Source organism: Paramormyrops kingsleyae, chromosome 9 (genome assembly GCF_048594095.1).
Source record: "Paramormyrops kingsleyae isolate MSU_618 chromosome 9, PKINGS_0.4, whole genome shotgun sequence".
Lineage (NCBI taxonomy): Eukaryota > Metazoa > Chordata > Actinopteri > Osteoglossiformes > Mormyridae > Paramormyrops > Paramormyrops kingsleyae.
The window spans coordinates 34010919-34034224 of NC_132805.1; the positions used below are offsets into that span (position 1 = coordinate 34010919).

The 23306-nt window shown below is 46.3% G+C and overlaps 1 long non-coding RNA gene across 3 annotated transcripts in view; it reads right to left on the minus strand.

The window, feature by feature from the left end:
• Nucleotides 1-6724: 6724 nt before the first annotated feature.
• The window catches only part of LOC111845837 (uncharacterized), a 34715-nt gene continuing 18133 nt past the window's right edge, over nucleotides 6725-23306 (minus strand). The window contains exons 5-6 of one of the 3 annotated variants that reach the window (XR_002838742.1): nucleotides 20892-21001; nucleotides 6725-7072 (exon numbers count right to left, since the gene is read on the minus strand). This is a non-coding gene — a long non-coding RNA (uncharacterized lncRNA). Of the gene's footprint in view, nucleotides 7073-20874; nucleotides 21002-23306 lie in introns of all 3 variants that reach the window. The other 2 variants (XR_002838741.1, XR_002838743.1) reach the window with 2 other exon arrangements.

A 23306-nucleotide genomic window follows, 5' to 3' on the forward strand; every position in this document is an offset into this window, starting at 1 on the left:
CAGGCTAAGCTCTTCTTACTGTAAATCCCTGCTGGCATCCCTGCGAGCTAGAAACGGGTGAATAAACATTAATGCAGGCTGCATCCCCTGGGGTGCTGCTCAAAATGCTAACAGCCATGTTATGTTCCAGGGCTGGAAAGGGCCGGCGCAGAAAGGTCGGGAAAACCAGCAGCACCAGCAGCCCCGAAGCAAGGTGGCCCAGATCCTCAAGTGGAAAAAGGTGATGGAAAAACTGGTGTGGGACGCCCTTCAGCCCACGCGGAACCACACAGCGCTCCCACACCCCCCCAGGGCTTTTTGACAGCCCCTCACTTCCACAAAGGGCAGGAAGCTGACAATTATAGGGTTACAGGTTAAATCTGTGTGAGAATCTGAAAAATTGAAAATCTTCACATTTCCTCCAAACACAGGGACCATTAAGACAGAAGGCAGTAGCATCTAATAATATTTGTTTGTTTTGTTTTTTTTGGGAAGACGAAATACAAAATGATTACAAATGCTCATCCATGATCTAAAACCATAGCTGTTATCTCTAGATAAGGACATTTGGACATTTATTACATGTCTATAATTTTGTAAGATGTTCTTTAAGCGTCCCTAAAATTATCCATGTCTCCCCCCAGCCACGCATATTTAACAAGGACGTCACTGACAATGACCTCAAGGTGATGGCCACCATCCTCTCCGCCGGCCTGGTGGATGTGGACCCCTCATCCGTGCAGCAGCTCAAAGAGTTCCGTGACCTGCGGGGGGCTTCGACCTGAGCGACTCGTGGTCCTCTGACATCGGCGCCCGGTTGGCGCTGAAGGGACATGGCATCTGTGTGCTTGGCAACAGCGCCCCCCCCCATTCACTCTAATGCCCTCTAACGCTAAGTGCCCACCCGTCAGCTGCTCACTCTTTGGGTGTGGGATATTCCTTGCGTTAGAACGGATCTTCCTTTGAGAGCAGGTTCTTCCTCCTTTCAGAAGGCAGCAAAGCAGATTCAGAAGCTGGCCAAACCGCCACTGCAGGGAAGTTTTCCATCCTATTTGACACCACTCTGAATTCAGTGACTTACCACAACAGATCAATTGATCCTCTCATAGACAAAGAAGGAAAGAATGAATGAATGCATGAATGCATACAATGCATCAATGTAAATACATTTATCATAATTCCAATTAAATGGTGTTTAAAATGGTATTTAACAGTTTAAAGGTTTGGACACCAGTTTATTTAGACTGGTTAGTGCTTCACATCATTAATGTGATTAGCTACTCCTCTGTAGAATGGGAGCGACATATTGTTTACTAACTCCTCCTTAATGTAATCAGTCCCACCCGAGTCCTGACTCTGCTACAGTATGCGTTTAACTTGCTGTCTGTCAGGTTGCTATTGTTGAGTATCTTTTGTCTTGCCTGCCCGCCTGCTTACCAAATGTGTATTAAGCGCAAACGCACATAGACGTTTGTTCTGCGTCAGTGTGTAAAGCGTGACTGCAAACGGCCTATTAAAAACCAGATGTACTGGTTAGACTAGGTTAACACTCATGACCAGATCATGTGATGGAGACAGCCTGACTTTTCACATTACAGTCAGAGTATATCTGTATATCTGTGCATATTTCTAATGACTAAAGGGAGTTTCTGGGACTTGCCCAGTGTTAAAGCATCTCAGCATAGAGAGTTGGTTTACATAATTACATAATTGACCCACAACCTTTGCAGTGTTTTTTCCCCTAGCTTCTGTCATGCGTATCCCATCATGCAACAGGCCCAAGAACTATGTCAAGGGTCTCGGGGCAAATATTTATCACATGTCCAAAAAAAACTCACTACTACAACTTCCATAGTTATAACCTTGTTACCAACGATTAGATTAACAATAAGAATACTTTAACTCTGTTACGTTAATGAGTTCCTGGCCAGTTTGCTGGTTTGCACGGTTTGCCTTCTGGTGAAATTTGACACTATTTGTCACATCTGCATAAATAGTTAACAAACCGAATAAACAGTGATTTGAAACCACATTACGTGGATGTAGCTGTCAGACAGACTCTTGGATGGTACAGCAGTTTCTTGCATTTTTAATGTGCCAGAAATAGGTGTCACCAAAAAATCCCAAATAAATTGTTTATTTTGTGGAAAATGTCACATTTTAAAAATCGGAATAAATCCTCTCCTGGTGCATTAGTATGCGTACAATCTGGGAAAATGTCACTCATCGAATCCAAATAAACTGGTATAAATCATCCAAAACATACACTCACCACTCCCTACTCTTCTTCATTACCATAGTAGGTAAGGATTGTAAAAATAACATTTCTGTTTGTCCGATTTGTAAGGTAATGTTTCAAAAGTCCACGTGCAACAAATTGCCTTGATTTGAAAATGAGTTACTGCAATTCATCTGTCGTCTAATCATTGTGTAGCATGAGTCCATTTACACTTTTATTTAAATTTTCAATTCTGACCAATCAGGGAAAGCTTGCTTAAGGCCTGAGGCTGGCCTGCTGGAATGTTAGCACGCCCCCTGGTGGCCACTGGCATGCATCACATTTACCATCAGGTAATCTTAGTTTCAGTTAAACACAAGGCGGTATAGTCAGGAATTGGGACCTGAGAAGACGATTAGTCTGAATGACCTCTCATTAGTAGGTTCATCTCTGCATGGTGGCCTTTACGGTTAGCTTATGTGGCTGTGCTGCTGTAAATGTGTGCGACGGCTAGCTGCTAATGTACCTTTATTTACCTGCTAGTCCTCTGATAAAGACGGTAAGGCTTCGTTCATTAAACACCAATGGCAGCGAGATCTACAGTGTTCACTGGCGATGAGTCGTCACAGGAATGAAAACCTGCCTGCAGTACCAACCTGCATGCTTATTTAAAACGTAACCTGGATATTAATCACCAAGATGATTCTCATTCTTATGACAGGAAGGAAGCAACGTTGCAACTACTGGAAGCCAAGGTTGATTTGACACTCGAGAATTTGTTTCAGTAAAAAAAAAAATATGCCTGGTATGGATGTACTGGCATTTTTCAGAAGTCTGGAGAAGTACGCTTCAACTCTCTCGATGCATCCTGTCTAAAGTAGGGACGTTTTCATAGCTACTCTGGGATTAGTGCCGTATGAAGAGAGAACGCCGGACCAGAATGCCTTGCTAACTCCTGTCAGTCCCGTCTCCCAGTCCTCCCGTGATGCAATAAACCAGTCAGCTACTCCAGTGAGGGCAGATATGACTCACGCTTCATGACTGAGGGGATCTGGAGGCAGTGGGGGGATCTTGGCACTGTCCAGGGGCACCAGTACCCAGTCTCCCTGGGGATCCAGCCCGCTGGCACGACTTGGCATCTGGGGGGGGGGGGCTCTGGATGGCATTCCTGGCTAAGGGTCCTTGTTATGGAACCTGACAAGCACATTTGCAGCTCGGGGGCAAGCTTGCAGCTCGGGGGGGGGGGGGGGGGCAGGCTTGCACCCTTACCCTGTTATCCCAGCTATCAGGGTGATGCAATCTGACAGACATGCCGTTCCTGGCACCTCATCCCAATTAGGCTCCCGGAGTCACAAGGAGGGAAAAACTGCTGAGCACTGCAGCTCTGAGGCTGGCAGAGCAGAGCGACCCCTCCCCCCGCCAGCTGGCTTTGCTGTGACACACCCTCCCCCAGCGTGCACAACCTCCAGCATCAGGCAGCACGAGGCTTCACAATATCTCACTACTGGGCATTTTAAATGTGATGCATGCTGATGTCCACCAGGGGGCGTGCTAACATTCCAGCAGGCCAGCTTCAGGCTTTATTCAAGCTTTCCCTGATTGGTTAGAACTGAAAATTTCAATGAAAGTTTAAATGGACTCATCCTACAGGATTACTGTTGCTAAAGCACTCCTGTTTACTGGTGCAGGTGTGACATTAATCTACATGTCTTTCTCCACTATTAGATAGTATCAAAATTGTTTTCTGTACATGAATCACAATGAGTCCTTTGCAGTTATTGTACTAAACAGCCTCTAATATAACTCAATTTAACTTAACAAATCATTATTGACTAATGAGGGTTGCAGTGTTGTTACACTGAAATTATATTGCTTTTTGTATAATTGTAGTAACAGCAGAAGATTTATGGCTGAAACTCGGTGCTGTAGTAGCTCCAGCAATGAGATCCATCCAGCTTTCTGCTCAACAGCAACAACAACAAACAACAACAACAATAATAAATGCCTTCTTATTTACGTATTACTGTCTTACTTTGCCGTGAGTATTACAGGGTTCTGTCCTGGGACCTCTGCTGCTCCCAGCGTTAGCAGTAACAGTGTTAGAGTCTCACTGTTTGGTAAGAGCATCTACACTTTCTTAGCCAATAGCCTTCACTAGGATGAACAAGCTTTACTGCAAATAGCCTGGACACCTGCAAGAAACTTTATATGGCAAATGGACTGCAGATGACTCAAGAAATAAACACATGAATCTGCCACCCGAAAGCTCTCCTGGCTCTTGGGGAGGGAGAGGAAGGGGTGTGTGAGTGAGTGATAGCCACAATTACTGTGAGGAGCAATTAAGCTGAGCGGCTCCTACTGAAATGTGCAGTTCAATGCTTGGGTTGTGAGGTGAGGTTTCGGTCTGTAGTTTGAGGTTGCGTTCTGATTGGCTGTCTGTCACTACATTATGTTGCTTCTCGAGCAGTAAGAGGGCATCTATTGCCGATGTAGAAATTTTCAAATGCTCTGATTCAATAAAGGCCACACTGGCATCTTGCAAGAGACCATGATGGAACCACCACTGCACTATAGAAGACAGGAAGTAAAAATACTTTTCACCACTAGAGGGAGAGATAACACTTTATTGCAAAACACAATTACTGTTGCTAATATTTTTAATATGAATGTTTTTTTGCAGACTACAGTTCTTACATTCTTATTGTTGGAATAGGCAACATTACAGAAGAAAGATTTAAAAAATATATAGATATACAAGAATCATTTTGATAGTTATTAATATTAATTCAACCAGGCACTTGCATTTAACTTGTACTTTAACTAACCTTAGTGTCACATGCTTGTATATATATTTTTTTTTGGATTGTCAAGTATTTTAGTGAGATTGTTTTAGATTGTCAGTATATTAGCAGTAGATTGTTTTCGATTGTTAGCATTTTAGTGTGTCAATGAAATTTCTCTTTATCGTTTCATTCTTATCTGCTTGCCTTAAATTGACTCCCTGGGGACAAATACAGTATTTTGAATTGAATTGAATTACGTAAATTTATTTTTAAAAATCCCCAATTAGTAGTATATATTAGAGATCATTAATTCATTTTGATGTATGATACTACATAGTTGAACATCATTATGAGTGCTCTCTGCCTGTAACCAAACCTCTGATATTCTTTTAAAAAAGCTGTCATTGTAGTAGATTCTATTATGGAACACCTGTTTTTAGTGAATTCCACTCTAGAACATTCCTCAGGCTGGTCAGTGACTTGTACCCCGGCACCCTAGAAGGCTTGTATAGTGCTTTTCTCCCCCCGAATCTGGAGATGTCGTCATAGCCCTTGGTGCAGCGGTGGTACAACGTGAGGATGGCATTTTCCTAAAGTATCAATTTGTTCAGGCAGCGCTGGGCCTCCCTGAGACCGGAGCGCTCTGTGAATAGCCGTCTCCAAATGGGTTTAACGCAGCCTTTGTGTTTCTGGAGTTCTGCTCCTACTCAGAATACCATAAAGGTCAGGCGGCAGGGTGCTTGCTGGAGCCTGGTGAGAGGGCTTGAATAGGAGAGGCAGCCATGGTGATCGGCAGCTTTGTCTTCTCTCCCCACCTCGGCCCCGCTGGGGGGCCTCCAACCGACTTCATAACCGTGCCCTGAAGTCAGGCCCCTACTCCGGTCTGGGATCGGTCATCTATTGGTTGTGTCTGGGCATTCATCGGTCATTTATTGGTTGTGCCTGGGCATTCATCGGTCATCTATTGGTTGTGCCTGGGCATTCATCGGTCATCTATTGGTTGTGCCTGGGCATTCATCGGTCATCTATTGGTTGTGCCTGGGCATTCATCGGTCATCTATTGGTTGTGCCTGGGCATTCATCGGTCATCTATTGGTTGTGCCTGGGCATTCTGTCACCAAGGTGCGTAATTTGCATGGTGGGGGCTCAGTGCCGGGCGTGGCACGCTCTATCGACCTGGCGGGTCGGCGATGAGATATACCGCTCTCCTGCGGATCTCCTCGCAGCCTGCAGCGTGAAAAATGAGCGCACTGGCGGGGGCGTAAATTGGAGATGCGCTCAGCGGTGCTGGTAGTGATGGCGGTGGGGGGTGGGCGGTATAGCAGTCAGCAAAACATGAGACCAAATTGGCTACTAATACAGGGAGAAAAGGCAGAGAAACAAACCTCAACAAAAGCCAACTTCTGCTAATCGTGGTAATGAAGTGGGAAAAATCTGTGTAATTTTTCAAATAAATTATGGCAAAAATCTAGGGTGTTAATTTATGCACAAATGAAATATCTTGTGCGTATTCATTAGAGAGCAGTAACACCGGCCAAATAAAGTCCCACTGTGCGAAAATTAAATCACAGCAGAGGATGTGATACTGACCACCCAAGCCTGCCGTTCGGAGGTCAGAAGATTCAGAAGCCCGGGTAACACAGCAGACAACCTGAACGCAGCATCGCCGACACGCAGGAATTTACATGTGGTGTTAAGAAAAACAGGTCTTAGAAGTTAGGCTTGTAGAATAAAAACACAGGCGTTGAGGTTCTCACAGAACTTTAATCTAGGTCAAAAGCAACCATACCTTGTGATGAAAAAAAAAACGAGTTCCATTACATCTGTGATCAGATCTGTGTTCTTAGGTATGTACACGTTCATGCAAATTTTACATGTCATGCTTGAAATGTGCCAGATTCAACAGGAAGCACACAGTATGCATGTTTGTTCTGGTCCGTACTGGAGGTGGGAGTGTAGCAGGGGGCTGTGACTTTGTGTGCTGAGCTGCACCACCTTCCTGCTGTAGCGGATCTACTTCAGCTGCTCCTCTTGCTGTCGGTTAAAGTTCAAGAGCTGGGTGTGCTCAGCAGCGCCTCCTGCTGTTGGAAATCTGCCAAGATAAAATAAAAACAAATATTAATTCTCAGATTCAAATCCTGCCATATTGAGGTCTGTGACATTCAGGTGATAGTCCATTGTACAGTTTGTTCAATTTGTGAAATAATCCATCAATCATTTTTCTTTAATATTCCCTTTTTGGCATGAAGCTTAGGACTTGCCCTTCTGCGGAGGCACAAATGGCATTTGGAATTTGATGAAGGACAAAACTGGAAACTAAGAGAAAAGAAAAAATCAACCCCGTTGCACTTACTGACGTCTACCTGGCTTCATCGCGGAGTGTTATGTAGGAGTGAGTTCACTGAGATCACGCTCGTTTTGCAACTGAGGCAGAACAGACACGCAAGCTTGCTGGTGTCAGAAGCAGGATTCAGCGGCCCGTGTTTACACAAGGCTGTAGTTGAGCGACCCACATCGCGGAGAACCGCGGCCCGCCTCCCCGGCCATTTATCATAAACGGCAGACTGCAATGGAAGGACACTTTGAGGAAAAACAAATAAGCTAATTAGTTCCCTATGCAGCTGGCGGTGCATTCATACAGAGAGCATCCCAATTAATCTTTCATACGAAGCCTCGCTGTGAGGCATCCATGTTGGCTGGCCACAAAACCCTGCACTTTACAACAATGCCTGTCAATTAGCCTCGCTGGGCCCTAGCGGGTCCGTTTTGACTGGGGTATTTTTAACCTTAGTGGACACCCTGCTTTAGAACAATGGTGACATAAAGGAAACAGCTCCCCAACAATGGGCATGATTTATCGTCCAATTATAGTCACCGTGTATAGTGCCTGGATGGGATCCGGCACAGCCCTGAATGCACGGACAAGAACGATACGGCCGGGCCGGTTCTTATGCCACTTCGAGTGGAAGAAAGTGACATTGTTATACAATCCTCAAGTCCAGAATGTGAGCCGTTTAGGATCTGAAACACTGAGAGGCTAATGAGTGCATGCAAGAGCATGCAGGTGGTTGTGTGAGTGCATGCTTTATGTGTCCTGCAACGGACCGATAACTGATCCAGGGTGTACCCCTGTCTTGTGTCCTTTGCTTGCCTGGGATAGGCACCATGTCCCCCAAGACAATGTCCAGGATAAGTGACAGGAAGATGGATGGACCGATTTGCATAAAATGCAATCCTGGGTTAAAGAAAGGCAATCGCTTCGCCTTGGGCAATCATACATTTGGGAAATGAGCTGGAAAAAAAGTAATAAGAAGTACAATAAACCATTATTATCAGCAAACAATAAGAGCGATCAGAGAAGATGACTTCTAAACCTCCCACACAAAAACATATTCGCTTCTTCCAGCAGCTGGATTTCAGAAAACTGCACCCTCATTATGGCGGCGCTCTGTTCCATGTGTGTCTTCGGTGCAGCGCTTAGGTAAAGGTGCATTTTCACCAGTCATTCTGAGCACCACAGCCAAGGCAGCAGGACCGAGGCAGCCTCCAAAACAGGCCCTGCCCACCACAGCCAAGGCAGCAGGACCGAGGCAGCCTCCAAAACAGGCCCTGCCCACCACAGCCAAGGCAGCAGGACCGAGACAGCCTCCAAAACAGTCCCTGCCTACCACAGCCAAGGCAGCAGGACCGAGGCAGCCTCCAAAATAGGCCCTGCCCTGGGGCAACATGCTGGCCCAAGAAGAAGAGGCCCAATCTGCGAGTCAGCTGACATTGTGCCTCTCCCAGCTTAATCCACTGTCCCGTTTTCCCCAGCGACTCAGAACATCATTAACTCATGTCATTAGGTTACCCAGAGAAATGTAAACAGTTAGGTAGTTTTTCTTCGCTGATGTAATTCAGGTTAAGAGACTTCACAGGGCCTGAACCCAAAACTGCAGGACCAGGCTGGTAACAACCTTCATTAAAACAAGAAGAAGCCACATTCAAATAGCACTGCAGGTCAAAAAACAGTGACCCGAGACAAACGTGTCAGCCCTGTTTGGAACAGCACTGGCACCTCTCACATAAACAGGTTAAGGGGGGATTTATTGTGCTATGGAACACAGCTAGTGATTTTGTTATTGCACCGTTTCCATGACAATAAGCAAAAGGCGAAAAGTAACTGCCCTTGACCCACGGCGCTCACAATATTTACTGTGTTGAGTAATTAAGGCATGCAGAAAGGCTACCATGCAAGAAGAACCTGCGTTAATACATCATTAATACGAATTATTAACGTTATTCAGCAACATCGTTATCGTGGGCCATAAGCACCCTTCTAAAACACTTCTACGTGAGAACAGCTAATAACAGTGACTGTAAGTTCCAGTTGAGCTCTTTCTGGGTCACGGGCAAACAAAGCCTGACCATTTAATAGTGATCAAAGTATGGAGCCTCATGTTTTCCAGCACTGGAGGAGGGCAGTGGACAATAGCATAGAGGTTGACGTTCTGCAGACGCATCTGGCTCGCATAGCCGGCCCATAACGGACCCGGAGAGGTGCTACCCTGGTTCTTTCACATTCCGGCACCTTCAGCAGTACCGGGGAGACTGAGAAAGGAACAACAGCGTCAGAGAGTTCTCTCACGGCGTCCCAGATATGCCAGGGAAGAACAGGTGCAGTTTGGGCGGCGGTCCGTCTGGGTAACTATCCTGCGTGTGTTGGAAGGACTCACTGAAACCAACCTGTGCATCAGGGGAAACCTTGGGGTAAGACCGTCCAATCAGGTTCTAGAAACATATATCCCTGGGGAAGGGGGGGGGGGTGGGGTGGTGCCCAGTAATTACAACAGAACCGCTTCCCCGAGTCACGATGGTTACGGTACTTCAACTTTACGATGGGTATTCCAGTTTTTTCCTTTCCCGGGCAAAAAATATGTGGTATCATTCTATTTTTCCACTATCAGTACATTATTCAATAAATTACATGAGATATTCAACACTTATATTATAAAGTAGGCTTTATGTTAATGATCATCTGTAGGCTAATGTAAGTGCTCTAAGCATGTTCAAGGTGGCGATGGATTAGGCTGTTCTGTTTGTTAGGTTAGGTGTGCTGTGTAACAAAGCATTGTCACCTTACGATAAGTTTATGGGAACGTAACCCCACTGTAACTGGGGATCTCCTGTATTCTCAAACTTTTTAAATTACATAAAAAGCATGATGCAAAACTGCGGAGAAGCTAAGCTCCGATGCTTCTCTTTTTAAGAAAATCATTGTATAAAATTATGCATAACAGCCTCTTGTAATACATACTTCTAAAAGCAGTCTTCAAGGATCCCCATTAAAACGGTACCTTTTTTTCCTGAAAGGCAGCAAGAACAAAGGCTGTAATTTGTGCCCCCGAGGGTGACGGTGTGTCTTGCATTCGAAGGCTGATATCAGCTTGGCCCCATATAATAGGAGCACTAGCAATCAGCGCTAACGCGCGTCTCATTTGCGAGTCAATGAGGCGCTTCGGTCTGGCCACTGAGACCTTCCCCGCTGCTTTTCCCGCCGCTGTAACCGGGACGCATTTCATTTTCGCCGCTCAGCGGGACGCCGAGGCGGAACGGGCCCTAATAGGCGAGAGGTGGGAAAGTACGTTGGGCGACGCAGACCGTCTCGGGGAACCTCGCCGGGCCGATTTCATTCACAGAAGCCGCCGGGAATCGGGCCCATTACTCAGCGCTCATGTCTGATCTATGTTTTAGGGGAGCGATAAATGTAATGGCTCTTTTTATAGCCATCAAAAATTTGCAACTATACGACATAAACCGTAAAAAAAAATAAAAAATCTGAAAATCAGCTTCTAGCTAGCTAGTTTTGGCTGTTTCAGAAAAGAGTGCCGGAATTTTGTGACGCCCTAAAAAAAAGCCAGTTAGTGTTAGCTGAGTATCAGTTACACAAGCTTGGACCTTTAGGCTGGGGGGGGGGACTTCATGGTAACACCCCTCAGAGAGACACCTGACAAGGTGCCTTAACATATGAGACATAGTTACAAATAACAAATTGGAATATTACTAAATTAAAGAAAACCATAATGACAGCAGGTCTGAACGGAACCCCAAGCATAATGCGATCCACACAAGTTCTGTGAACTGTTGAGACAACTGGCAAGGCCCTACAAAAGGACGGCATTATGGGAAGGCGGCGCGCTGTGGAGCCCCGGCGGCCACGGCGGCACGCAGAGAACCCTTTTTCTGCCCTGATAGATTGATTATGTGCTGTCTGCGTCTCCTCAAAGGCTTAATCGTCTGAAATAAGCCGTCTACGTCCAGCCTCCTCGGCGCCAAAAGAGACGGGGCCTGTCACTCCACCGCGCTAACCACTATCTCGACGGCACCCAAGCGGATAACTGTAATCGTTTCCCACTCGTTTCCCATTCTTTTGTTTTAAGCTAGCGTAATAACCGCTTTCGATCAGGTGCCCCCTTTTCAAGAAAGGCCTCGACGGATGTCTGGCTTCCTGGGATTTGCAGCGCTACCTTGGGATTTATATTAGACTTAATGTTACAAACTGATTTTTCCTCAAATTGTTAAATGTGAAAACAGGACTGCATGAAAAGTAGCATGTTGATTTCTGTTTGTGCATTATAGTCACGTGTGAGAAGGGAACTTCTCCCGTGTGATTCCTGACAGTTGATGTCCTGCAGGAAACAGATGCAATAGTTACCCACTATTTCTCCTTATACTGAGCCGGATTTCACACTGCCTTTTCCGGCAGGGCTTAACATTACAAGTCACAGCATGGGTGACGATTCCAACATCTACGTCCAAATCCTATCAGTCCTGACCGAGTATTGCAAACCTCGACACCCAAGTCCTACTGCTTAATGCCAAACTCAAAGCCCAAATACATTTGATCAGGACTGATTAATCTTAACCTCGATGACCAATTCCTATTGGTCAGGAAGGATTTTTGAAATCCTATTGGTTGGCATTGATTAATGCGGAGCCTTGAATCATTCGTACGTGAAAATAAAGCACCGAGTGCCAAGAGAACTTCTTCTTTCATATCTGGCCTGCATTTGTCCTGTACCTCCAGTTGGGGGGGGGGGGTGACTGGCTTCAGTTGCTGCCAGAGTCGCCGAACATGTTTTAAGATGGGCAGTGGGCCAGCATCCAGACACCTTAGTCACAGGGGTGAGGGCCTGGATTTACTGTGGCAATCACAGCATACTTGGACACCGTTTCCCCCGGTGGCTCACTGGCTGCTGTGATATACTGCAGGATTATGGGATGGCAGGCGTAGGGGGAGCATTTGGGACAGAGGTGATGGTACCGCATTATAATTACACACGCACAGAGAGACCTCCTATTCCTGAAAATCCACACGTGCACATTCTCGCTGACACGAAGGGGGCGTAATGGCCACTCCGAGGCGGCTAACAGGATGATCTTTTTAGGGCAGATGGCCACCAGCAGAATTTGAATTTTCCGGGATCGATACGGAGCAAACAGCAATTACTCAGCGTGTTGACTGGGCCTGACCGCTGTTTGTCTAACAGCACCGCATGCTTAGCCCTACACAGCCCTCAGCGCCGGCCCGGTTGCCTCTCTGAGCTGAAGTAATGCGCCGCTGACAGGGACAGGGAAGGCAATCGCTCTGAGACTCGTCAGCTGACGGGATCACACAAAAGCTATTGTTATGGAAACCCTCACGAGATAACAGGATTAGACCAAAGCAATCGCACCGGAGCAACCCACCAGGTGACAGCAGAAGACAAAAGCATTTGTTACAGAAACCCCCATCGGGTGTGAGGATCAGGCAAAATCAATCGTGACATAAAGCCCCGCCAGGTGACAGGGTCAGGCACGAGCACCTGCAAAGGGAGCCGCATCAAACTGTGCTCTGGCATAGCTGTGCTCGTCATGGCTTTGTCTACACAGGCGGCATCATGACTCATGTAACTGAATCACGTCACCATATAAGGACAGGACTGCCAAACCTTTTCGCCTCCCAGTGTCTTGTCTGCTCATTAGATCAACGAACATGGATACAGCAGGGAAGGAATAAAAAAAACATTTTTTAGAACAAATTTGAAAAGTTGAGGAGCTGTTACTTGAACTGCCTATTAAATCATAAAGTACATATATACAGGTGACGATGACCGATAGACAGATAGATAGATCGATAGATGGATGAAGTGCAAATACAAACCTATACTGCTCAAACTCATAATGCAAGATGTGAAGATGTGAAAATATGAAGACAATTCCCGCACTGAAACTCATATTAGCATTATATTTTAAATGATGACCTGAAACCTAATGGCTATTTGCTCATTAACATGTGCAGCCGTGTGATTCATATACTATGATTTTCTTTGAGCGAAATGGGAGCCTGTGGAGCTGGTGCTTCAAACAGGCGAGCAGCCTGTGGCCAGGAAGCGGGCCGAGCCTGTGCGTCAGGAAGCGGGCCGAGCCTGTGGCCAGGAAGCGGGCCGAGCCTGTGCGTCAGGAAGCGGGCCGAGCCTGTGCGTGAGGAAGCGGGCCGACCCTGTGCGTGAGGAAGCGGGCCGAGCCTGTGCGTCAGGAAGCGGGCCGAGCCTGTGCGTGAGGAAGCGGGCCGACCCTGTGCGTGAGGAAGCGGGCCGAGCCTGTGCGTCAGGAAGCGGGCCGACCCTGTGCGTCAGGAAGCGGGCCGAGCCTGTGCGTCAGGAAGTGGGCCGAGCCTGTGCGTGAGGAAGTGGGCCGACCCTGTGCGTCAGGATGCGGGCCCACCCTGTGCGTCAGGAAGCGGGCCGACCCTGTGCGTCAGGAAGCGGGCCGAGCCTGTGCGTGAGGAAACGGGCCGACCCTGTGCGTCAGGAAGCGGGCCGACCCTGTGCGTCAGGAAGCGGGCCGACCCTGTGCGTCAGGAAGCGGGCCGAGCCTGTGCGTCCATCTGTTTGGCAGCAGCGTCTCCGTGTGGCTTAAGGAACTTTCTTAAGCACCATGATTAAGACATAAATCACAAAATCATATTTTTTTAAACAGACATAAGTAATTTTATACAGACACCTGAGAAATTGGTCTTTATAAGCATTAATGTGGAAAAGAGAAGTTATTTTTCAACTAGGGTGCCGATTATTAGGGAAATCAAACAACAATTAGAGCAATTCCTCCTTCTAATTATCCAAATAATGAACTTTCATTTCATAACGATCAAACGTTTACCCTTAAATCATCTAAAATTGAAGGACGACATCCAGGCATTTCATTCAGGGGCTAATTACATAAAAGGCTAATGAGATAAGACTGATATAGATGAGATGAACTGCACACTAATTATGTTGCTGGATCCTCGATACCTACTGTTCAATACGGACCTATTTGCAAATTCCAAAGACATCGACCTACTTTAATAGCATGCAGTCGGTGGATTTCTGCAGGCTTATACTTAATAACTTAATAATGAGAGACATTTCAGAGCCCTTCCATGTTGGCAGCAAATATGTTACCTTTCAGGGAAATTACTCAAGGGGGATTGCTTTGGAAAGACTGATCTATCTTTATCTATATCTATATATATTTAAGATCTATATCTTAGCCGGGTCTTTTTTTGCTGGATCATCCTTACCATCCTCTCCACTAAGCTACAAGACCAGATTTAACAAGTTGCTTCTCCTCCTGTGTGCAGCCCTCCTCCACGCAGCTTCTCCAGGACCTTGGCTGCAGTGTCTGTCATCGGGCAGGTCCTGTCGGAATCAGCCTCCGACCTTCTCCCATGGAGATAAAGACTGGTATTACAACCTCACCCTCCTGACGGGTAAAACCACGACCCGCAACCCCGTGGCCACAGATTATCCTTAGGGACGGCACTTAGAACTGAGCACTTGTGCAGAACTTAACACTGGTGACCACAAACTTCACCCAGGGGGCAGTAGATTGACTCTGATGCTGGTGAATAAAATCAATCCCTGGGGAAAAGTTAAAATCAAACAATGGGGATCAAACTGCCCCAAGGTAGTTAAAATAAGACAGTGGTGACTAAAAACTACCCTGACTGTTTGTGGTCTGTAAGCATCAGAGTAGCTAGAATTCGGACACCAAGCCCTCCATACTTACAGGACACGTGAAGACCAGAGCCCAGTGTCACCTACTCTGTCCCAACATTCCCATTCCCTAACAGTGTAATCCACTGGAATCCACCAGTCCCCAGGAGGCTTGGGTAACCTACAAAAAAATACCCTTTGGAACATCATTTTCTATCCCATCATGCAGCAGTACAGGCATACAGTATAAGCATAATCCCCGGAGTACTGTTGGTTGACTAGGAGATTTTAATGAGCACTGCCCCTGTGGCTGACGGTTCCACTCTAGAGAGCAGAGACAGACACCTTAAAACCATATCGGCTGGGGTCCTACCACTGGAAAAAGTGGTTAAACCTTACATCTCACTCGCAGTCATACAGTCAAAAACTCCAAATAAAATAATAAGCAATTTAGAAAAGGTCTTAATGGCATTCGGTTGAGAAAGGTAGCAGTCTTCACGCTGAAACTGGCTGTCCTTCCTGGCGCCGCACGGCCAGTAGGGTGTAAAGCAAGCGAATGGCTTGTCAGAGAGGCCAACTTCAAGTATGGCTGAAGATTCAGAGACACTGGCATGGCTGTCTGACGCAGATCCTGCTTCGCTGAAGCACCGAAGTATGCGCTGCGGACGCATCTCAGTAGCTGATCCCGGATGCGTTTGATCGTCCCGCTTTGAACAGCTAACGGGACGTGTAAGATGGGGGGGAGCTGACATCCCTCTAGAGCACTCTGATGTCTCATTGTCTCTGAGCGAAGGGGCAGTTACGCATTTCCATCCTCGACGACGACTGAGACGGGCTCTGTCAGCTACATGGGGTGCGTAGGTCAGTCCCCTGCAGCTGTCTCTATGGAGATGATGGTCCAGAAGTACAGCGAGCAGCACCAAAAGAGACCGGTTCACTGTGAGACCTGCTACTCAATCTCTTACAGTGCAACGGCCCCCACTGGAGCTGCCCGATCCTGGCCCATGGGAGATAAGCACGCTGACACCATGGAAAGTGTGCAATCTGCATCCTAACAAGTCTGCATAATGGCCTTCTACAACCCAGTAAGCAGTGCTCCAAGCATCTCTTGATCCAGATAATGAATGGAAAAAGGCTGTACAACGGCGCAGGAGCCTGATGTATTCCTAGGGGGCACTGTTGAGAATGAAAGCCAATTTAAATTAGCACCTCTCTAGATTTGTGAGGGGTGTATATACTACAAACGTAACTGGTGAGTTGACATCACAACTGGGTGATTTGGATAACAAAGCTACTGTACTGCCAAACAGGAAGCAGCTAAGCTTAATATCGATCATCCTCATGTTTACCGTGTGATGTCAGAACGGCTTTTGTTGGATGGCTTCTTGCATGAACGTGAAGGGCGCCACCCCTGGGCAAAGACTTACTGTCTAATGATGATAAGACAAATGATTCACGATACGTCTGAGAGTTTGGAATTTTGCATTAGATGCAAGCCTACACTTCATTGCCGGAGTAATTGCACTTTTTGCAAAGCTACCCAAGTTGTATCTTAAAACACCATCCTATGTGATACACAAACTGTCGGCCGGCACATCGGCCATATAAGAGTCCTGCATATATATCCACAGCTCCACAAAGACACACAGGAAGAGTTTTCTCTCTCTCTTTCACTTCCGACTGCCATGTTTGTGTTTATTAAAGCCAGTGAAGTATACAGGTCTCCCAACAAATCATGCATGAACAAACCTGTCATAGTGCAAAATGGCATTTTGGAAAGGAAAAAAAACCCCATCAGATTTATAGTTTGTTTCAAAAGCAGTAATGTTAATCCATGGGGAATTCATGCGTTTTTTTTTTTTTATAACGTGTTTCTGTCAGAGTCTGGTGCAAAGTGAAAATGGTTCTCTGTGGCTGTTTTGATCAGCGATGCGTGGTCCGATCAAGGCCGTCGACTGGGGGCTCTGCTCCCGTAATTGGCCATAGAAAAATCTGGTCGTGGGTCAGGATAAGTCAACTTAAATGAGCAAAAACCGGCTCCTCTTTTGGCACCGGTCACATTTCAGCTTATGGCTCTCGGAACCTCCCCTGAGATGAAAGGCTGTTATATGAGGAAGAGGAGGCGCATGATCGAGGAGGCGGTTCATCGCCACGGCTGCGTCCTACACGACCGCGCCAATTAAATGTGATTAATCGCTACATGTAAAAAAAAAAATGCCCCAGGGGGAGAACCAGCGGATAACCGTAACCGTCCCGATCTACATCCATCTAAATTAGGCTGAAAAAGAGAACCGGAGAACGGCTAGGAGACGCCGCGTGGGGAAGCCCTTCGTTGGCTTAAAAAGCCAATCAAAAAACAATGATGTCGTCTCAAACCAGCCGATTACCAGGTTGCTTGTGGAATTCATTTAGTTTTGTTTTCACTTGTGCTTCTTAAGAAGTTAGCTGGCTGCCAGCTGACTCAGTCCTTCACAGCCGACTATTATGTGAAATTTTCCATTTTCAGATTCAAATATCTACACATCCCTGTGAAGGGTTGACTCCCCATCCTGGATTGTTCCCTGCTTTGCGGGCTATTCTCCAGACCCACCCACCCCCCCCCGACCCTGAATAGGATAAGTGGTTACAGAAAGTGGATGGATGGATGGAACCTCTACGCATTCTGATGCATACAACGTTAGTATGTGTCTTTGAAAAATCACTGTATGTACATGCGTCTGACGTCTGAGTCAAAAATATACAATCGTATTATTGGAAAAATAACAGATGAAGGAACTGGTGTATATTTAAATTTAAAACCAGATACGCAACGTTTCATTTAATAATTCATGTCGCTAAACATTTATCATGCATGACATCGGTTATGTGACAGACACAAATTAAGGCCTTAATAAATGAAGAGAAGCTGTAAAAATGTTGCTGGCAGCCCACAGAATGAGGCCAGCAAGGTCAAACATACAGTAAGATAGATGCTGTATTAGATTAAGTCCCTCTGAAGAACACAAATGGTTACAGGTTCGTGACGTCCCGAGCACCCCCCCTTAGGGCCCCCCTCCTCTCCTTACACCCTTCCAACCCCACAACTCCTAAAAAAAGAAAACATGTATAAATTATAAGTGAGAAATGTATACAGAGATTAAACAAAAGCAAATATATATTCCTGGGAATTCATTGTCTAAATCTAATTGCACAATTCTAATCCTCAGAAGACTACCAGTTACTGCAGGGCATTTTCTAGGTCTGTCATATTATTATATATCAAATAAAATCATTTTGGACATTTGAAAAGAGGGCAAAAAAAATCATGCGTTACAGTACTAAATGGGAAAAGAGCTACAAAAAATCATTATTTAAAAGTATGAGTGCTAGAAAATTTGTCTCAGAGTTTTGAATCTATGCAGTCCTTTGGAAACATACTTACTGTAAGACACAAACTCTCAGTGTGAAAGGAAATAATGAATCCTTTGAGAAGACAATGATCAACAAGCCTGGCTGACTTCTCTTGCTTTATAAAACAAATCTCTCACCTTATAAAATCTCTTTTCTCATAAAACAAGATTCTGGCTGAGGAAATTCTCAGGTTCCTTCTGAAAGCTGAAACGCCCACGTATCCGCAGTCCCATTCATCATCGTCGCGAGGCCCGACACGCTACCGACTGGCTGCCAGAAGAAGAAAAAGGAAAAAAAGAAAAACAAAAAAAGGCGACAGCTCGGACTCGCCGCGCCGAAAGCGGCAGATCGCGAACCGGGGCGGCCTGTCCCGGAACGCCCACGTGACGGCGAGCGGGAACAAAAGCGGCGGGTGAAAAATGGATGCAATAAAACAGCGAACCACCTGCGGTTTGGCGTCCCCCGACGCAGAGGGCTGCAGACACCAGAGATGGGGAGAATTAACGAGGAAGACGGGCAGGCAATGTGTGGGGAGCACAGACGGCTTGGCCCAGGCCGTGACTGACAGACGAGTGGAAGAGGCTTCGCAAACACACCCACGCTTTCTGACACATTTTGGGTTACGGCGCAAATGTTGTGAAGAAATATTTAACAAAAATGTTTCATTAAATATATTTGTTTTCCATGCTAGGATAATCTACCAGGAGTTACTACAGTCTTCTGCCGATTCCAATAAATACTCACTTTACTGAAAAAGAGGATTTGCTGACCAGCACGTCTTTCTCTTGTGTGTCGGGGACACAGATCGGTAGCCTGTTCCTTCCTAACTGGGCAGAGGAGGCTGACTGAAAAAGGTCTGGGTCCCCCAAAAAGGTCCAGAGGCCGCTCTAGGTACCGCTGAGAGCTTCTTCCTGTAATTGGCCATGGAGAACAGCTGTGCACCACCAGAGGAGCAGCCCTTTATCTCAGTGTGCTCCTGAGGGAACGTGACGGAGACTCGTGAGCACGAGAAGCTGCTCTTGGACATGGCCACAAAATGGCAGCTTGGAGCCTAGACACGATTCAACATAATCAATTAGCAGAAGCTCGTTTCCAAAGCTACTTAGAACACAGTTAGTTATTTTACATACATATTTAGGGAACCACAAAAGATTGAGCACCATTTAGACTTCCTTGGATTTTTTTTTGTTATATATTTATTGTGTGATTGCATAAAAAAAAGCCATAAAAATCTAATTTGACCAGCTTCCTGGTATTAAAATAACCATTATTATTAGGTAATCGAATTAAAATTATCTGGGGATCTGGGGATCAAATCCCACTCTGTTTGTGGATCTTACAAAGGCATAGAAAAAAACAGCATTTGCTAAAAAAGGATTGGTAGCCCATCGAAGGGGTTGCCCTGTACTGCCCGGTGATAGCCCAACCCCCCCCCCCCCCCCCCACAAACCTGTAGCAGATAGATTGATGGATGTTCTAATTAATTATTGAAATGAGTTTGTTTTTTCCAAAATGATAATTAGCCAAACAGCAGAATGGATTATTTCTAATTTGTTTTCACGAAATATATAAAGTGCTTTGACATCACATTAGTTTCCTCATGAATTATTGATAATCTTCCTCAACTTTTCACTCCATATGTGATAAAAAAGTACATAATATACGTAATAAGGAAAGACATAACAAAGGCTTATAGTGACTAAATATTCAAGGTTTGCAGACTTTGGGATTATCATCACTGGGTGTGGTCATCACAAGCAGCCAATCTGCTTTAGGCAATTTCTCAGTGACTATTTTATTGGCTCCCATTTCTTTTAACCACGCAGCGATTAGCAGAATGTGCTAGCCCCACCCATGTCCTTTCACAACCCTGAAAGGCTGAAGGTTCTTAACGTTGCAAAATTCTGGCAATTTCTAAGGCAGTCGCTGCTGCTCTTACTTTCCTTTAGGAAGCAGAAGTAGCTCAGCCTCACCTCCATAAATAAGCACACGGCTCAGAACGGAAACTGGGCCATAACTGGACTTCAGCGGAGCCCACCCGAGATCGATCTTCCGAAGCTGAACACGGTGACAGCAAAATTTGCCACGTAAACTGCTATAAAAATACAGGCTGTTTATGCACAGTAAATGTGTCACAGGCTTCTGGCCCATTTTGTAACCTATTTTAAAGGGTCAGCTAATATTACAGCAGCACTTTAAAATACAGTCGCCCTATTCCACGGTGGAAAGCGCCGCACCTTAGGAATTGGGTTGCGTCTATCTTTGTTCGCCTCCTGCAGAAGCAACGTGAAGACGGAGAGGAAGATTCTTGCATGTGAACTAATTTCCCTGCCTTGATAGCTGTACCTCCTCCTTACATGCAAACTGGACATTTTTATTTGCACTGAACGAAGAAGCTGCCATCATCTCAGGACTTATTTGCGTCCACAGCTCCCCTTGAACGATGAGCCGATACGATTTTACACAAATGCACCACTGGGGGCAGCCCGGTTCTGCGGCAGCCTACCCGAGGGACCGGCTGACCTGTCCTTGATCGCGTTCGCCGATGCCGCCGGGATGCTGTCGTCCTCCCCCCCCCCCCGGGCTGCCTCCTGAACGGCCTGCTCCGAACAGGTGGCCGGCGGGGGCACCATCTGCATGCACAAAGACAGAGAAAGCCGATCGGATCCCCGAACTCATGGACACAGTGGGAAAGAAAAAAAATAAACAAATCAAGAACAGAGAGATCAAGCATCCAGCATCCAGATAGATAGCTATCTATCTATAAATTCTTAGTATTTTATTTATTGTGCTGTTTATTTTCCCCACATCAGTTGCCTGTGATGTATGACAAATGATGTGTCTGTTTTTAACATGTGTGTCTATGGTTGAGGATTATTCACTGCAAACCAAGCCTACCTACGGGGACAAATAATGCAGCCTGAACCTGAACAGATAGAGGAGAAACAGCCCTGTACTGGCTAAGTGGTACATAAGAGCAATAGATGGATGGATGAAATAAACAGTGTAGAGAGAGGTATGGTTTATAAGACTCAGGGACTGATGGAACAAGCCTTAGCAGAGACACTACAAAAAAAAAAGAAAAAAAAATGATTATGGCCTCCATTGTGAGCCGGGGGCTTTGATAGTTGAAGCAGATTCTTATTGGCCGTGCCAAAGTGGCCCTAACAGTCATCCTTGGGTCTCGGGTCATAAACAAGCAGGGATGATGCCCGGTAATGTCTGCGGCTGCTGACCCGGCCACACTCAGAACTACAGTCTGCCCCTGGTCTGGGGCTGAGCCCTTTGGACGTTTCTCTATGAGCTACAGTATCAGATGAAGGCGGAAACAAAGCAGGAGGCACCGTTACAAAGTGCTGCCTTTTCCCTTTGTGGGGCCTCTGTCTGCCCGGAACGTTCCTCTTTCCCGACCTTTTCCACGCAGGTATGGATGATGCGATTCAGCTGTGCCGAGCTGAAGTCTATGCCGTTTGAGGAAGTTTTTCGGGGGGAAGGAGGGGGGGAGCGGATCTGCTTTCTCCACGGATCAGGGACTGGGGAAGACTGGGGAGTGGCGCGGGGGGTGGGGGAGGCTGAGAGAAGCCTCACCGAAACTAGCTTGATTTGGGGTATTACAGAATCACACCAGTCAGAAAGAAAAACAAACCCAGAGAAAGGAATGGGTTTAACGTGAGGGAACTGGGGGGGGGGGGGTGGTTCGAAGGGACGGGGTAACTGCATGGGGGCCTACTAGAGATTTTAGGCCTCATAAAAAGATTATCAAACTGGGCCCCACAATCCAGACCAATGCAACTATGTTACAGATTTTTTAGGGCCCCTGTCAATCAATTTTTGGTATCCCTGCCTGCACGTTTTGCTCTGGTGAGGAAAGGAAGCAAGGGGCGGAGATTCTGGCCCCACCAGTATGATGTAAGCTTCCTGCCTCTCAAAGAGAAACCTTTCAATCACTCCGTCCAACCAATGATAACGGGGATATTCGATACCCGCTCACCCAATGCAGGGTCATGGTGGTCTGGAGCCAACCCTGGACACAACGGGCTTAATAATCCTGGATGGGGCACCAACCCGTCACAGGGCACTCTCAAAGAGGAACCTTAGAATTCAATTTAATGTCAATCTTTGGCTAAATTCTGGTTCTGTACTTTATTTTGGATTTGCACACTCCTCCCATGCGTAGTCCTTTGGTTTCCTAGTCAATGACAGGCTATTAGGTAAACTGGTGTCTCTAAATTGCCTGTACTGCATGACTGGGTATGAATGTGCACAGTATATTCCTGGTGATGGACTGGCATCCTGTCCAGGGTGTATCCCTGCCCTGCACCCTGTTCTCCTGCAACCCCGACCAGGATGAATGGCTGGAAGATGGATGAATTACTAACAGGGAGTAGATGGAAAGCTAATTAGTGCCATTGTTGTAATGTTATAAAACCAGTTCTGACATGAGGATCATTAGGTCCAATGGTTCCCTATCAGGATAGTGAACTATGGAAGAACTTTACTGTCGACATCTGTGATGGTCTCTAAAAAGGTGGTGACCACTACACTACGGACATGCTGATGACTTCACACCAGCCGCTGCAGTCAAGTTGTCAACTACTTTGTCTACGTTAGCCTAAGCTAAAGTCCCGTTTAGCTGCTGGAGGCTGAGAGCGAGTGACAACGGCAAACGGGCGAATGTCGAAGAGCTGCAGCGTGTTTTGAGTCCGACACGAGCCTCTGGCTTCCCTGGCATCTGCTTAATTAAACCCCCTGAGAAGCCAAAACCGTGGACGTGGGGCGTTAGGGACTTCGAGACACCAAGTCAACAACATGGCGGGTGGCCAGCGAGCTGCCCGACGGAAGAAAAGTCAATCCTGAAAAATAAAATCTGCTGAAATAAAAAGCGAAAACGCTGAAGGACGGACAACGTCTTACACAGCACTTCTGGTCCATTTCGAA